The 18415-nt window shown below is 42.0% G+C and overlaps 1 protein-coding gene across 2 annotated transcripts in view; it reads right to left on the bottom strand.

The window, feature by feature from the left end:
• The window catches only part of BTBD9 (BTB domain containing 9), a 418266-nt gene extending 401433 nt beyond the window's left edge, over nt 1-16833 (bottom strand). For both annotated transcript variants that reach the window (XR_014297289.1, XM_082663104.1), the window contains exon 1: nt 16728-16833. The gene's annotated coding sequence lies outside the window, so the exon portion shown is untranslated. The remainder of the gene's footprint in view (nt 1-16727) is intronic.
• Nucleotides 16834-18415: the final 1582 nt, after the last annotated feature.

The raw sequence follows: 18415 nt of genomic DNA, 5'->3' as shown, positions 1-18415 counted from the left end.
CCATCTCCCTTTTGTTACCCCAAGCTGTCCTCCACACAGCAGCCAGACTGAATGTCACATTATAAGACTGATTATGAACTCTTTCCCTCAACCCCTCCATGACTCTCACCCCCACTTAAATATCTTCAGTGGCTTGCCAAGCCTCTTAACGTAAGAGAACAGGAAAAACATTTAACTAGGCCTTCGAGGCTTGTGGAATCTGGCTCCTATCTGACTCCATTTCCCCTAATGTTCCCTGGCACATGACAAGCTCTCTCATGCCACAGGGTTTTGACATAATTTGTTCCCTTGCTGGGACCCCTTCCTCTTTTCACCTTCCATCCTCCAGGTGCAATTCAGGTACCATTTCCTCAGGCAGCCTTCCTTGACCTCAGGCTCGCCAGGATACCTTATCATCTGCACTCATATGACTGTATTCATTTCCTTCACAGAATTTATCTATTTGTATTTATACATCTCCCCCACCCCCAGAGGCCCCTTCTCAATACAAATATTTTGAAAATGTAAATCAGATCAGTCACTCCATTGCTTAAAACCCTTTAATGCCTTCCTATCTTTGAATAAAAATCATACCCTTTCCAAACCCTCCTACACTGTTGGTGGGAAAGTAAGTTGGTGCAGTCTCTATGGAGAACAGTGTAGAGGTTCCTCAGAAAACTAAAAATAGAATTACCATTTGAAAAAAAAAGGGACTTCCCTGGCAGTCCAGTGGTTAAGACTGCACTTCCACTGCAGGGTGCACAGGTTCGATCCCTGGTCGGGGAACTAAGATCCCACATGCCACAGGGTGCAGCCAAAAAAAAAAGAAAAAAAAATTAGCATATGATCCAGCAACTCCTGGGCATATACCTGGACAAAACTATAATTCAAAAGAATACATGCCCCTCTATGTTCATAGCAGCACTATTCACAATAGCCAACACATGGAAACAACCTAAATGTCCACTGACAGATGAATAAAGATATGGTACATATATACAATGGAATACTACTCAGCCATAAAAAAGAACAAAATAATGCCATTTGCAGCAACATGGATGCAACTAGATATTATGATACTAAGAGAAGTAAGTCAGAAAGAGAAAGACAAATACCATACGATATCACTTGTATGTGGAATCTAAAACATGACACAAATGAACCTATCTACGAAACAGAAACAGACTCACAGACATAGAGAACAGACTTGTGGTTGCCAAGGGGGAGGGGGTTGGAGGAGGGAAGGACTGGGAGTTTGGGATGAGCAGATGTAAACTATTATATATAGGATGGATAAACAAAAAGGTCCTACTGTATAGCACAAGGAACTATATTCAATATCCTGTGATAAACCATAATGGAAAAGAATATAAAAAAAAGAATGTCTATATGTACATAACTGAGTCCCTTTGTTGTATAGCAGAGACTGGCACAACACTGTAAATCAACTATACTTCAATAAAAAATTATATAAAAATATGTAATATAAAAAAAAATCATACCCTTTCCAAGGCCTACAGGGCTCTGTATGAGCTGTCACCAAATCACCTCCCCAAACTCATATCCTACTCCTCTCTTCACATTCTGCTCCAGCCACGCTGGCCTTGCTGTTCCTTAAACACAGACGAGCTTACCTGAACTCGGGTCCTTATAATTACCTTCCCTCTGCCTTTTAGAATATCTTGTTCTCAGAGTCCCCACTACTGGCTACTCATCATTCAGGTCTCTGCTCCCTCACCACCCTACCTAAAAGAATACCCCACACACACACTTCTCACCTGCTACTCCATTTTATTATCTTCATCATTAGGTATTTATCATTAGAAGATAAGCTCCATGGGCAGTTCATCTCAGTGCCTAGAAAAGTACCTGGCACACAGTAGGTACTCGATATCTGTATGAATGGTTAAAGTAGCTAGTGTGGTCCTGTTTCAAATAACTGAACTCCACTGACATATACAAGAGATGCAGGTATGAAGATGTGATACTAGTGGTTGTGGTAGGCAGAATTCTAGGACGCCCCCACCCCCCATTCTCCTCCCTCTCCCCTGTGTACGTGCCCTGTATAATCCCCTCCTCTTGAGTATAGGCAGCACCTGTGAATATGGGATAGTCAATCATGTGATTAGGCTACCTTATATGAGACACTGTTATAGTCAACTGGAGAGATTCTCCTGCTGCCTTTGAAGAAGTAAGATGCCAGGTTGTGAGTAGGGCCATGTAGTTAGAACCTCAGGGTGGCCTCTAGGAGCTGAGAGGGACCCCCAGCTGACAGCCAGCAAGAAAATGAGGACCTCAGTTACATGATCACAAGGAATCGAATTCTACCAACAACTAATGAGCTTGGTAGAGGACCCCAAGCCTCAGATGAGATCACAGCCCCTGCAAACCCCTTGACTTCAGCCTAGTAAGACCCAGAGCAAAGAATACCGCTATAACATGCTGGACTTCTGACCTACAGAAATGATCACGAAGGGCTGTTGTTTTAAGCTGTAAGTTTGTGGCACATCAACAGAAGACTAATGCAGTGGCCATCAACGCTATCAGTCCCAATGCTCACTTTTTATAACAAAAATTGTGTTATGCTACCTACTGTTCTTTAATAAAATTCATAGATTTAGAACCTACTAATCACTTATAAAAATACATTAGCTATGAGGGAGAAATTTTAAAATAATTTATAATAAAATAATATGCATCTCAACCAAATTAGAAAATAAAATTGCTCCTATAAATTTCCATAACGCCCTCTGAGGAGAGAGTCCATAACCATAACCTCTGCTTGCCAGGATCAGTGTACCTAGAACACACTGGCTTGAAATTGGGAGAATATTTAATTTAAAAATGCTTATTACTTGCTAATCTTGTTTCTTTATACATCATGTTGTAAAGGATGTCTCTGAAAATCACACTAGCATTACATTTTTGTTCTAACCATTTTCCAAAATGGACTTAAGAAGGTTTGAAAGCCTCATAATTTCCTTTTTTCCCTCCTCCTCCTCAATTATTTAGTGCTCACTGGGCATGTGATACTGTTACTTGAAATTAATTTTCACAATTAAATAGACTTTTAAAGCTTCTAATTAATTTCCCAACTCGTTTTTCAGATGTGAACAGATAATCACCATCATCTAGCGGCTCATTATACACACTATAAAACATTTCACCCCAGCTGTGAAGCTGGCCACAGTAAATATGTTTTGTTGCCTTAATCAAGATTTATGATAAGATAATAATGTAATTTTTAAAGGCCACATGCCAGAGTACCTCCTAAATTAATAAAAATACTTAGCACTTAACCTATAATACACTTTAAAATCATCACACAGTCTTGCAGGTAGCTATGTGCCCATGTGCCCGGGGCTAGTAACAACTGATGGAGAGCATGTCACCAAGCCCATTTACTTGATTTATTTTACAGTAGCCTTCTAAGGCCACGTACGTAATGGGTACTCACTGTGTGACGGGAAAATAAATTATTTAGTGTGGACAACCTGACAGTGTTACTGTTAAGTTACTAATTCACTGAGAAAGGGAAATTCCCCTAACAGCCTTTTTTCATGTTCAAACAGCAACACTATTGGTAACTATTTACAGATTCTAGAACCCTAGAGCCGGGAAGGACTTAAGGATAATAACCACGCTTTTTTACAAATGAGGAAACTGAGAAACTTGTCCAAGCTTACAGACATCGGTGGCAGAACCTAGGATAAGGGGAGATAAGGCTACGGGTTCTCAATCTCCTCATTCAGAAAATGGGGATAGCCACACCCCTGGTAGGGTGGTTATGAAAATGCAATGAAATAACAGGACATAGTACATGCTTGACACTTAACAGCTACTCCATAACTATCATTTTCCTCCCCAGGGTTTCCTCCATCAACTTCTCCCATCACTTTTTTTTTTAACCAAAATATCGTTCAGGATGATGTGCACTGGTGATGATTTCCTGAGGTATACTGCATTGACATACAAATTAGAGCAAACTGAAGGACTCACTGGGAGGCTACAGAGGAAGCAGTTGACTCCGACTCTCAGGAGTTAAGTCTACACCCCCCAAAGGGTTCAAAGACTTTCAGTTTGTTGGACTGAGCCCACATCAGCTTTGCCAAGGTTGACAGTATGCAGAGTTTAGGGCCAGTTTTTCAACGCTGTGCTTCACACATACTTTCTAATACCTCTCTAGTATTTATTCAAATTTTTCATAAGATTATCTATACCCCTGGCCTCCTCTTTCTAACCTCCAATTCACTCCTGAACCCACTGAAGTCTCACTATCAGCCCACCACTCCACTGAAACCACTCTTACCAAGGTCATCAATAACCTCTTGATTGGAATATCCAAGGTTCGCTTTTCCATCCTTACCTTCCTGGATCTCTCTGAAATATGGACACACCCTTCTTGAAACTCTACTCCCTTAGTCTCTGCGACAGTGTACTCTCCTCGTTCTCCTTTTACCACCATGTGTCTATTCTTTCACTAATGTCTCTTTAAGAGTTGTGTTTCCCAGGGCTGTGACTTCCTGGTGAGTTTATTTATCTATCCTCCCAGTTTCAGCTACCTCCTACTAACTTCCAAATCTCTATCTCTAGCCCAGGCCACTCCCGTGAATCTCAGATTCATTTGAAGAGATTCATATGCCTGCAATATGATTCTACTGCATGTCCCTACTGGCAACTCAAATCAACATACTCAACACCGAACTAATCTCTTAATGCATATCCTCCTCCACTGTCCTTTATCTTAATATGTGGTATCATCACACAGCAATCCATGCTAAAAACCTGTAAGACTTCCTTGACTCCTTCCTCTCCCTGATCCCACCATATCTAATCAATTGGTTAGATCTCCTAATTTTACCTCCTAAATATTCCTCTAATTCATCCCTCCTATGCCTATCTAGTAACTCCTATTCTTGTTCAGGTTTCAATCATCTCTCACCTGAAATACTTCAACAGCTTCTGTCCCCCTCAATTCCATCTCCACTCAGCTTACAGAATAATCAATCTAATAAATATATAATCACACTACTCCCCTGCTTAACACTTTTAAAATAATACTCCCAATTAAAAGGCTCTGGAGTCAGATCTCTGCAATTTGGAATCCACTCTCTGCACTCATTAGACATGGCCTTGAACAAGTTACTTAACTTCTCTGCACCTCCATATTTTTACTTGTGAATATCCCAGAGGATTAAATGAGATAATAACTATAAAGCACTTAATACAGTTCCTGGCATATAGTAAGTGCTCAACAAATGGTAGTTATTAGTGATCACATTATTAATAAAATCACACTGATTGTATTATGGTCATTGGGCTGGTATACAAGTTCGTGGAGCACACACAGCCCTTCTTGAATTGACCCGTGCTTACACTCTAGCCTCCTCCCTAAGGACGCCCTGCCTCTCACTTTGTGCTTCAGCAACATCAAACTTTGTAACCACTTACTGTGACACACTTAGCCATCTCTCTGCCCAAAATACATTTTCCTTGCATAAGTAAGGTCTCTTTCTTTAGGCCTAATGAGGTGTCACCCTCACCAGGAAGCCTTCTTTGAACATCAGTGCTTATTAAGGTGTCTCCTCAGAAGTATTAGATGGATAGATAGATGAAAGGAAGCTCCCTGGGAATCTCCTCCCCAACTTCACCTGAATTAGGTCAATTCTTACCACAAAGGAGTCACAACATATTCAAATTTAACTTATGAATTCAACTATGTATATAGAAGGAGTTAGAAATAGTGAGAGCTCGCTGTCACTCCACTCAATGACTCTATGCTCCTTGCTATAATCAAGCCTGAAACAGAATGTACAAGTGATTTCATACACTGCTCAACCACTGACAGATAAATGGAGGCAGCAAAGAATTAATTGAAGGCTCTAGAGAAGCACTGATAACAGAGAGGTAGAGAGGTGGTAGAACAGTTATCCTGCCTTAGGAGAATTAACCATTAACCCTTCCTTTAAAAACTCTCAACAGGTGATTTCCACATGTCAAAAGAGTTTAATAACCACTGAAATAAATAGTACATACTTACTTCAGTAGTTAACAAAGTGTAAATTTGTTAAGGTTTAGATGATTAAACCTTTAATGGAGGTATGACAGAACAGAGAGAGAGCAAAGAAATCAATGATAACAATGCAAATGCACACAAGATTATTACTACTACACAAAAGCAAAAAAAGTATCTGAAAGAACTTTACCAAACCACCGATTACATAACTGCAGACATAGCTTCATAGTAGAGGCTACTGAGGCAGGTCAGGAAATGCTTAGTAATGGTGGCACTCATGAAGTGAGGTGTTTAGCCAAATTAGGGGTGTCAAATAAAACTTCTAGTAAAATTAAATTCTCTTAATCCAAATTAGCTTATGTTGGGGTGTGCATGTATTAAGAAAACCATGACATGGCACTTTGTAGGCAGTAAAGGATCTCCTAAAGAATATTTTGACATTACTTGATTTTTTTTTTTTTTTTTTTTTGCAGAATGCGGGCCTCTCACTGTTGTGGCCTCTCCCGTTGCGGAGCACAGGCTCCGGACGCGCAGGCTCAACGGCCATGGCTCACGGGCCCAGCCGCTCCGCGGCATGTGGAATCTTCCCGGACCCGGGCATGAACCCGTGCCCCCTGCATCGGCAGGCGGACTCTCAACCACTGCGCCACCAGGGAAGCCCATGACATTACTTGATTTTTGCATTGTTTTGACTTTAGAATATAACCACTAACCCCACTCTGACCCCCAACTATATGACTCCACTATAGTCTCTTGCTAATGCCACTGTCTGTAAGAACAAATAACCCATTCTGCTGGTAACTGGAGCCATGGGTTTCCATTTGACTCCCCAACTTAACTAGTTCCACAGCCAGCATTAAAAACAGGAACACTGGCACCCAGCTTTCCAAGGAGAGGGCTGTCTAGTTCTGCTCCAGCTAGCACAGATGAGGGCCCTATGAGAAAATCACATGCGGTGAGGAAAGCAAGCCAATGCAAGTTCCCTTAGGGGAACTTAAACTTAGCTCTCCTTTAGGAAATTACCCAATACCCTGCTACTCTTCATCTCATATCATTTCTACTCCTTCTCCACTAGGCCATAAACTCCTTGAGGACAAGGACCAGGTCATAATGTTTGATGGAAAAATTATCAAAACTGTCTCATCCACTAATCTCATTGGCAAGTAATCACAAAGTACTGCTTCACGCTAGCACAGACTTTTCTAGAGATTAAAACTATTGAAAACAAGCATGAGCAAATAAAATGTCCATCAAAAAAGGACTTGTGGGCTTCCCTGGTGGCGCAGTGGTTGGGGGTCCGCCTGCCGATGCAGGGGACGCGGGTTCGTGCCCCGGTCTGGGAGGATCCCACATGCCGCGGAGCGGCTGGGCCCGTGAGCCATGGCTGCTGAGCCTGCGCAACCGGAGCCTGTGCTCCGCAGCGGGAGAGGCCACAACAGTGAGAGGCCTGCGTACAGGAAAAAAAAAAAAAAAAAGGACTTGTTATAGTACATCTGTTAAAAGGGCTTTTTAAAAAAGTAAAATCATGCAAATATAAAACATGTCAAAGATTTTATTTAACTCATTAATTAATGAAGCAGCCAGGAAGAAAATAAAATCAGTCCCAAGGAGAAGTCAAAGAACACACATACGTATATATAGGCTGTCTGGAATGCTGAAATTGCTTTACAAATAAATGCTGCAAAACTGCTCGATATCCCCAGGACAACGTTCAGTTGCATTCCACTCAACAAAATCCACTTGCATTTCTATGGACAAGAATCATCTGCATTACTCTCAGTTTCCTACAATTTACAGAGTTCTGAAATAGCTCAAAGACAATGACAGGTTCAGATAACAAAGAAGAGTGCACTAGATAGGACAGTCGGTAATCTTTTATGTCCATTTCATAGTCTCTCACAATTTTTCCTGACAACATCCATACAATGGAATATTATGCAGCTGGCTATAGAGAATGAGGCAGCCTCTTCATGTACTGACATGGAATAGCCTCCAGGATATAATGAAAAATAAGCAAGATGCAGTACAGTAATATGGTAGGTGACATTTATGTTTAAGAATAAATATAAAAATATACATCAAATATTTCTGAAAAGATATGTAGGAATGTTAACATTTGGGGGAAGGTGGTGAAGGTTATATGAGAATCATTTTCTGTCTATCTAAAATTAGGTTAAAATTAGAAGAAAAAGCAAGCAGGTAATTGATACTTGTAGAGGGTAGGGGTGATGAAGTCAAGATTTGGTTACCATCTAAAGAAATAAAGTCCCTTTTAATCTTAAAAAACAGTCACTTTTTATGTTTCTTCCGTCTTCAATGATGAGAGCAATATTAAGAAGACATTGCTATCTAATTTTTAGTCTTTTTAGATAAAAAATTCCTATGTTCAGTAGCATGGTTGATGCTATTGTTTAGCCTTCCCCTCCAAAGTGTATACATTGGCTTGGAATGTTCACAACTTGCGTGTGTGGCAGCGGAAGATAATTCCCATATTCTACATTGCTACTGTTTTGTATAAAATAAATTGGTAAAGATTGACACTTTAAAAAAAAAGAAAGAAATAGTCCCAAAATATAAACCAAACTGTGGCACATTTTGAAAAGGTTTCCTGACTAAATCCATTATATTCTATATACATACACCTTCTAAAGAATGAGATTTGGAATTTAATGGACCTACTTTAGGACCTATTCACGAAGTTCTAAAGTACCCAAAGGACTTTAATATAAGTTAATAGACTCATTTATTGCTCATCATGTAACCCAAAGTCTGTGTTCTATGGAAACTACAATGTGTGCCTTCAGACACTGGTTAGGGAAGTACTCTTCTGAAAGGTTGGAAGGTAAATTAATTTATCTAGAAATGTTTGGTTCTATTTAAGATTAATTATGAAAACTACTAAATAAGTATAAATGAAATTACATAAGAATAAATGCACAAAATAGGATAAAAATGAAAAGATTCCAGATGTATTGAAAATAAAGCTAATGAGACAGATGCAAAACTTTAAAAAAGTCACCAACAAACCTTTTTTTTAAATATTTATTTAATTTATTTATTTTCTTTATTTTTTTGGCTACATCGGGTCTTAGTTGGGGCACGCAAGATCTTCACTGAGGCATGCAGGATCTTTTTGCTGTTGTGGCCTCTCCCGTTGCGGAGCACAGGCTCCAGACGCGCAGGCTCAGCCACTCCGCAGCATGTGGGATCTTCCCGGACTGGGGCACGAACCCGTGTCCCCTGCATAGGCAGGCGGACTCTCAAGCACTGTGCCACCAGGGAAGCCCCCATGCAGGATCTTTCATTGCAGTATGCGAGCTTCTCTCCAGTTGTGGCGTGCAGGTTCTGTAGTTTTGCGGCACGTGGGATCTCTCGTTGAGGCACGCAGGCTCAGTAGTTGTGGCGCACGGGCTTAGTTGCCCCTTGGCATGTGGGATCTTAGTTCCCCGACCAGGGATGGAACACATGTCCCCCACATTGGAAGGCGAATTCTTTACCACTGGACCACCAGGGAAGTCCCCAAGAAATCTTAATTTATAAAAACTTGTGGAAATTCCCTGGCGGTCCAGTGGTTAGGACTCTGTGCTTTCACTGACAATGGCCTGGGTTCAATCCCTGGTTGGGGAACTAAGATCCTGCAAGCTGCATGCCATGGCCAGAAAAAAATTAAAAAGTAAAAACTTGCTTTAGATTTTCAAAAAAACCACTACCTTTTCTCCAAAGCATTCCAGAAAATACTGTGAATACACAAGTCAGAAAGGTTACAGCATGTGCTACAACAGAGACAATCAATTTCAGCTGAGGAAATGGCTTCATATGACAAAGTACTTATGGGTGTTTTAAAATATGTCTACAAATCCTTTGACATCCCTCCCCAAAAGGTGGAGCCTAACTGGCTTCCCTTGAGTGTGGGCTGGACTTAGTGACTCATTTTTAACAAACAGAATATAACAGAAGTGGCAGTGTGTGTCATCAAGATAGGATATACAAGGCCTGTGGTTCCCTCCTTGTTCTTCTCTTTTATCACTTGCTCTGGGTAAAGCCAGCTGACATGTTGTGAGGATACTCAAGCAGCCCTAGAAAGACCTAAGGCTGCAGCCACCTTGGAGACAGATCCTCCAGCCCCAGTCAAGCCTTCAGATGACTGCTGCAAGGCTGGTCACAGCTCGACTGCAACCAAGTCAGAGTCCACCCAGCTAAGCTTCAACTGAATTTCTGACCCAAAGATACTGTTGGATAAGAAATGTCTGTTGTTTTAAGCAGCAAAATTTAGAGGTAACTTGTTAAACAGCAATAGATAACAAATACAGGGTTTAATATTTAACCATTTGTATCACTATAATTTTATTTAAAAATTTATTATGAAATTAGTGGAAATCACCTATGCTTTACAAAGATAATTATAATCGATATTTCCAGGAATGTACAAAATAGGACCCAAAAGGGATAAATCTAATCAGAATAAGAACATTAAACCAGAAGTAGGATATACAGACAAGTATTTAGCTTGTAAATAGATTTAAAAATAAACACTTGGGTGGGTGAAAGGAATAAGTGGTGCAGAGAGAAAGAAGATTAGCTGAGAAATCTCAAGTATACATTGTTTGAGGTGAGCAGCAAGATATTTTTCCCTAAGTGTCAAAAAAGTAGTTGTGAATTTACTTTAAATGTCATTAGCATGGAAAAGTACAATTCTTCCTCCAGAAGACTGCACCTATACATAGAGAATGGAAAATCTGAATGTTTATGTAGAATAACCGGTCAGTTGACTAAAAAGTTTTGGGTCAAATATAGCATGTCTTCACTGGAAAATCAGCTTCAGGACCTTTAATTGTCTACCTCCTTTCCCCCTCCATTCCTAACAATATTATCAAACTGTTTCCAATCATTCAGGCAGTTATTAAAATTCTAACTTCTCAAACAACTTTGCCCGAATCAGCAGAAACAAGATTGGATTTCTTCACCTGGAGGTTTGCATGCTAGGGCCCCATGCTGACATGCGTGAAGAGCACTGGCTCTGGAGACCAAGCGTGGGGCTGAAGCCCTGTCCCACCTCGCTGGCCACGAACACAGGCAAACTGTTCTCCCCATTCTGAAACTTGGTTGCCTTACTAGTAAAATGAGGATAATATCCAGCTTACAAGGTTGTTATTATAAGAATTAAATGACTTAGCGAAAAGGCCTAGCATACTACAGCCACTTGATAAACAGTAGCTAGTAGTTAATGATCTTGTTACTTATATACTATATTTCCCAAACCAAGAAAACAAGGACACAAAATGCCAGAATATTTTTTGCATCATATAAAGATCCAAAAGGCAGCCCAGGAGATTAATGTGGATTTATGACATGTTATAATTTCTGGAACATTATAATAGCTTATGAGTTGAAATCAAAACTGAACACTCAGGTGCTCAACAAGTACTGGAGAACCTACTCTGTGATCAATACTTATATAGCACTTACCATATTCTATGTAGTATTGTAAATATGTTTTTCTGCTCTACCAAATTATATATTCTTTGATTGCTTTAAATAATTTCCATATATCTCTATATTTTCTCATGGCCCCTTGCATACATACATACGGCTGAATGAATTTAACTTCGAGTCCTTGATGTCTACTCATATCAATATATTCTCAAGATTATAAAATTTAGGCATCAGATCTTCCCCTGACAAACTGTGTGCACACTCATTCACACAGTATCATACCCTCTAACTAAAGCCAGTGTTGGATACCCAGAGCAATGAGCATCCCTCTATGTGCAGCACTCTGCACAGTTTCTGGCACACAGTAAATACTTAATGACTGTTAGCAGAAAGAATAAATGAAAGAGAACAAGAACCCAGGAAGCGTGGTGAGTAGCTAACTGATCTAGCTACAATTTAACTCCTGAAATCTCTTTTCAATGTGTTTATATCTTTGCACAACTGTTTGATTTCCTTATACAGCAGTACTCTCTTATAACTTCCAATCATAGATTAGGACTAACTTTTGTGCTATATGAGTATATGAGACATGTAAGATCCAAAGTATATCGGCGTACAAGAAATAAGTCCTTATATTCTGGTTCCTCTCCTTCCACATTTCTGTGATTATATCTCACCCTGTTTCTTTCCTTTAAGTTTTGCCCATCCTATTGTAAACATCCCAGGTACAGTGAGTATATTATTTGCTTACCCTATAAACCTGCAAAGTGCCTAATACAAGATACAGATTGTAATCTTGACACTTGTTACTGACAATTATTTTGCAAATTGGACTTTCTGACATTTAAAAAAAGTGGGCGGGGAGGGGGCGAATCTAATACAAAGTCAAAAGCATCTAGCTATGCATCAGGTATTTGCAAGAAATTTTCTGTAGTTATTGTGTTTGTGTGTGTGTGTGTGTGTCTGTAAAATTAGAAAAAGTACCTTGTCTGAGACCCAACAGAGATATAAGAGAATGAATGAAATCTGTGTTTGAGTATGTGCAATCATGCACAAGAACAGTATTAAACAGCTTCAAAGGCTCATTCAAACAATGCTATGTGCCAAGCATTACACCAAATTCTGGAGAAAACAGAAATAAGAAGGAGATGAGGTTCATCGAACTGGAAAGCAGACTGGTGGATCTAGAGAGTCTGCAGGCTGTTATTTCCTTATCCTTCTCTAAAGTCTCTCTGGGTTCTCCAACAAACTCAATCTCGTTGTTAGCCTCTATGCTGGTTCCTCTTTCACTAACCCTCTAAATCAGTGGTTCTCAAAGCGTGGTCCTGGGAATAACAACATCAGCATCACCTGAGAACTTGTTCAAAATGCAAATTCAGGAGCCACACCCAGACCTACGGAATCAGAAACTTTGGGGGTGGGACTCAGAAATCTGTGTTTTACCAAAGCCTCCAGGTATTTCTGACGCATGCTCAAGCTTGAGAAACCATCTAAGTTTGATTTAAGTGTTGATTTCCAAAAATTCCACTCCTTGCCCTTTCCAGTTCTCGCTCTCAACTTTTCTGCATAGGAATATCTTTTCTTCTACTACCTCTGCGACTGTAACTACTAATAGCAACAGTTGTTATTTATTAAGCATGTATCAGCTAGGCATTGTGCTAACTGCTGTGCACATACCATCTTAATCTCCACAACAATTCTTTAAAATATTATTAACCCCACTTTTCAGAAGAAACTTAGGTTCAGAGATGCTAAATTACTTGCCCGAGGTTACCCATCCCAATCAATAGTGGCATAACAGAGATTTGACTTCAGGTTTTCCTGACTCCAAAGTCCACAGCATTAATTACTATACTAAGTCCTAGAATGGTACTACTTCCATAGCCTTGGAGGCTGTCAGTTATATTACAATTATTCCTAAACTGTCTCATAAACTCTGGAGTAGAATTTCTAGTTACCTAATGGGCCTCTCTAAACTCCACACATGGGCCTTAAAATTAACATGCCATCATTTCTTCCCTCCACTGTAAATCTATTCCTCCTCCTGTGTTTTCTAATTTAATGTCCTCATAATCCCCAGTTACTCGAGCTGGACATGTCACCTTTGACTTCTCACTCTCTCTCACCTCTAGCTGTTCATAACATTTAGAGACTTTTAACATCTAAAATATCTTTACAAGCCATCCATTCCCACTGTCCCTCTTCAGGGTCCCAGCATCTCTCACCTACATCCTAACTGGTCTCCCGCCCTCTCGGCTCTAATGCAGTTCTGCATATGAACTGCCTGTTAACTTTCTGATCTGATTATTCTACCTTTCAAGGTTCTCTATCACCAACACGGGGGTAGTGTTGGAAGGAGGGAGACTAGGTTTTTTAGAATGGAAGACCTCCTTGTAATTTGGCTCCAACCATACCTTTCCTGTCTCATCACTTCTGCCATACAAGAAGCCTACAAAAAACTCAAGGTTTTCCCATTCAATTTTAATCTTCAGCAATTTTGCTTATACTCTCCCCTCTGGCGGGAATGATTGTTTTCCTTTTTCCATGTAGCAAAATGTTACTTAACCTTCAGGGCTAAGTTCCACGTCTTCTCTTTAAAGTTTTCCCTGACTCTATCAATTTATTTCCCCAGCCAAAGTGATCTATTCCTTCAGCATTTTATTCATTCCAAAAGTGGTGAACTCTTATCACAGCACATCACGGTTAGTGTTTGTCCCCCCTGATGAACACCTGGTATCTCAGCTACACTGTGTTTTATTCTTTGTCTTGCTGGCACCCAACACAGTGCCTAGCCATAGCCAGAACCCAATAAATATTTGCTGAGTTGTTAACTAACATTTGCTGTTGCAACATTACACAGGTTAGCAATTCAAGTTCAGGTTTATGCAACACTCAAAAGAAAGCTCACATAACAACAAAAGATAAAGACTAACGGTTCAATATTTAAGAGCAGCATCTTTAATTTTCTCAAATCTTTTTGTCAACATTTTTGAGTATCCTTTTTCAAATAGACTCCTTTCCCAGCTAACATTATTTTTATTTTTTACAGGATCAGCAGTAATTACAAACCTCAGACCACTATAAGAGATAATCCCAAGCAAAACTGTGTCACTGAGAGTAGCTCGATAATTGCTTTGGGTACATCATTTCAGTAAATTTCCAATGGAACGGCCCAAGCACATAGGTAGATTTTAGAAATGAGGACATGCGCTGCTGACTAAATACATAAGATACATGCACATTAGTGAGGCATTAATTCAAATTAGTACTGAAATCAGAGGTATACAACAACCTGATTTTGGTTCAACGATAATATCCTTTCATTTTAAGTAAGGATAACACTTATGATTGTTTAAGACTCTACTCTGAGTAACACAACTCCCATCCCTCCAGGAAAGTAGGCTCCATCTTGCTATCAGTGGGATGCTGATGAGCCTGCCTTAGTCTTAACACTTTCCCTCCCCAACCTACTAAACCTTATCTCTCCAATTTTCCCCTCTCATGGTACATGTAAGTTGCCGCAATATATCCCCCAATGACCAAATTCACACTATTTTCTCAACATATGACTTATCTCTTCTCTAACAGAAATTTTACACTTCTTTCAAAGATGAGACGAAATCTTACCTCTTCTGAAGAGTTCACTAATTCAGCCCACAAGTCTTATCTTTTTTAAATTTCTACTGCACTTAAAGTATAGGACTTCACATAGCACCTGTTTACATACTATTTGGTTTCATAATTATTTTACATAATATGCTTTATCTTCCTAGCTAGACTGTTTGCCCTTAAAAGGGCAGGTCTTTTATGTCATTTGTAATCCCACAGTCCTCCTCTCATATGCAGCATAATACTAGGAAGAGGGGGCACATGTATTAACTACTTGAAGGACTGAGCTAACTGCGTGTTATGACTTATCCACGGTGTCACATATAATAAATATCTATTCCGTGCCTACTCTGTGGCAGGCACTTTTGTAGGTACTGGAGATATGGCCCTGAAGAAAACAAACGTGATTCCTGTCCTAAAAGCTATTATAGTCCAGAACGCAAAAGATACTGAATTCCGAGTACCCTAAGTGCTACAGAGCAAGGTTATCACTGGTTCCAAGACGTAAGAACCTCAAACAACATACTTTACAGATCCTCAGTTATGAAACTGAATCACAGAATTTTAGATCCGAATGAGAAGTTACAAGTTATTTTCTTCAATTTTCTTGCACAAATCATGATGAAATTTCGGTATAGCCTGTCTTTCTACCGCACTGCCTTCATCAACGGTCAGAAAAGACTGACTTCCTTCCTACCTCTAATACTCCTTTCTCCCGAGCACGGTCACTACTGCAGCCACACATCTACCCACTAGAGAGCCCAGCGCACTGAGAAGAAAGCACTGGGCTGATGATCAGCTGCACCCAATCAGGCTTGTCTGACCATCGACATTTTTCCAGCTCACACGCTGAACAAAATCTGTATTTTCTGCTTAGTAAATAACAAGCCCGCGCTACTTTTAAGAAAAAGAAAAACCGGTGCCTCCACGCTTCCTCGGCCCTAATAACGACAGAAGCACAACATGGCTTAGGGAAACAAAACAGCTGATGTGAGTCTATGAGGAAGAACTGAGGATGGCTAGCCGCCCCTTGTCCGCAAAACCTGTAGCAACAATGTGATAAAATACTTAGGGCCGACAAAGTTTGGGGCGTGCATTAAGCACGTGCGCACACACACGAAGTTGGAAACACTAGGCAACAGGTGGGCCGCCCCCTCTGTACACTGACAGATCGCCTTCTCCAGGTCGTGGGTGTGTCTGACGCCGCACGCAGGCACTGATTCACAACTCCCTCCATAACAACCAGCCCCGCCTCAGAGCCCAGCCAAGGCAGGGGAGTTGAGGGCCCCAGCAGTGCCAAACTTTCCGGACCCCAACCTCGGCGTCCCTGGTTCCGCCTCGTCTCGGTCTCGCGCCAGCTCGTGTCAGGCAGGATGCGAGGCTGCTCTAGGAACCGGGCTTCTCGGGATTCCGACTCCTCGGCCCGGGAGCCTGGCAGAGCCACCCCGAAGTCCCCAAACACCTCCTGCCTACAACACATTCCAGGACTAGCGTCTTCGCCGGCCAGCTGCTGCCGCTTCCCACAGCGACCTAGCCCAGGAACTGACCCTCGTCAGCCCCCGTCCCCGCTCCTTCCCCGCCCCGGGAAAAAGCAGATGAGGAGCGTGAAGGGGCGCGCGTCCCCGCGCCCCGGGCCCGCGCAGCAGGTGCGGCCAGGCCCCACCTCCCTGGCGAGGCCGCGGCTACTCACCCCCACGATGTTCCTCTGCGACCTCACCGCCCGCACAGACCCTCTTCCGCCCGCTCCGCACCCGCCTCGTAGCGACCGCCCCCTCGGCCCCTGCCGTCGCCGCCGTCCTCGCCGCCGCCGCCGCCGCGGCGCGCGTCCGCTCTCACGCACACCGCCGTGGCCGCGCACGCGCCTCTGCGCGCTGGCGTCACGTAGCAACCGATCAGTGGCGGGCAAGCGGGAACCGCGGATTTAGGGCCGGGAGGTCGGGTCCCGCGGGTTTTTCGGCTTTCCCCCACCCGCCCGATCCGCTGCCCTCCTGAGCAGGGGGCCCCAGGGTGTGGCTGCCCTGCCGGCACCTAGCTCCGGGTAAGTTACGTCACTCTACGTCACTGTATGGCCTCACCGATCGCGTCACTGCAAATGGGAAGCTCCCCGCCGTGATCGCCCGGGCGCCTGTGGTGGAGGCAGCAGTGGCCTAGTCCAGACTCGCGCGGACCCCATCGGCTACTTCTGCGAAGTGCAGGAAGGTTCTCCAGGGACTGGGACCAGAAGGGGCTGAGCGCGCGGTTAATGTGTAAGGCTGCTGAATGACACTCGTTAACTCAGCAGCAGCGTGTGATGGACCGGGCCTTGAATTCCTCTGTTTCCTCATTTTATAAACGAGGATAACAATACCCATCTTTACTACGTTGAAGAATTGTACCGCTAAAAGGAAATAATATTTGCAAAGGTGCTTTTTAAAGTATAAAGCTCACTAGACTTTAAAATATCTTTATTATAAGAGAAGGCAGTCGAGCAAGAGCAGTTAAGAGCATGGACTTTGGAGTCAGGGAAACCTAGGTTCAAGTCTGATCCTGGATGTTGGACAGTCAATTCTGCTTGACGCTTGGGCGAACTGGAGGTCCACTGGGGTGTGGGGATTTGGAGAGAGTGACTGGAAAGGACGTAATTCCAGCCAAAGGAAGCTTCATGAGTAAAGGTATGGAAGTGAAAATAGGAAGAACAAAACTTGAGGCAGAGAGATCAGTTATGAGGCCATTGCTGTACCCCAGGTAAGAAGAGATCAGAGCCTTAACCAAAGCTTTGGCAGTGGGAGTGTAGAGGAAGGGATAGATGTGAGTGCTGTCAAGGTGGTAGAATTGACAGCGCTGAGTGAGGGATAAATGAGTAAGCCAAGTTTCCAGCACGGGTGCTGGGGTAGGTGGTGGAAACATTTAACAAAATGTGAATGAAAATGAGTCTGGGTTATCCACAAGTTTCTGATCCAGCGTATTAGATAGTGCTGGTGACAGTCCCAGGAGGATGATTGGATTTCTAGAAAATGATGGTGTGTTCAAAAATGGATATGTTTGTTGGGGAAACACTTATTCTCCACTCATGATGTTTCCTCCCACACAGAGTAACATCTGTTAATAAAATATATAATATATATAATATGATATTGGCCTCTCACTGCACCTGCCCCAGCTCACTCCTCCCTAGAGCAGTGACTTCCTAATTGGTGAATTTAAAAGGAGAAACGGGACAGGTGTAGCCCATCCCATCACTTTCCTCTTAAAGGAAAGCTTCTGTCAGGGAACTATCTTTGTGTTCTTTTCTGATTCACCAGGAGCAGGGCCTATGGGTGGGATTGAGGGTGCCTGGTCCAGGGCTACAAAGTTAGTAAGCCTATTTGATACCAGAGTTTCACATTAGGAAGCTCTCTG

Source organism: Grampus griseus (assembly GCF_964374135.1).
Source record: "Grampus griseus genome assembly, chromosome: 10".
Lineage (NCBI taxonomy): Eukaryota > Metazoa > Chordata > Mammalia > Artiodactyla > Delphinidae > Grampus > Grampus griseus.
Note: the sequence above shows the minus strand (reverse complement) of the source record. Positions and strands in the feature narration are given on the sequence as shown.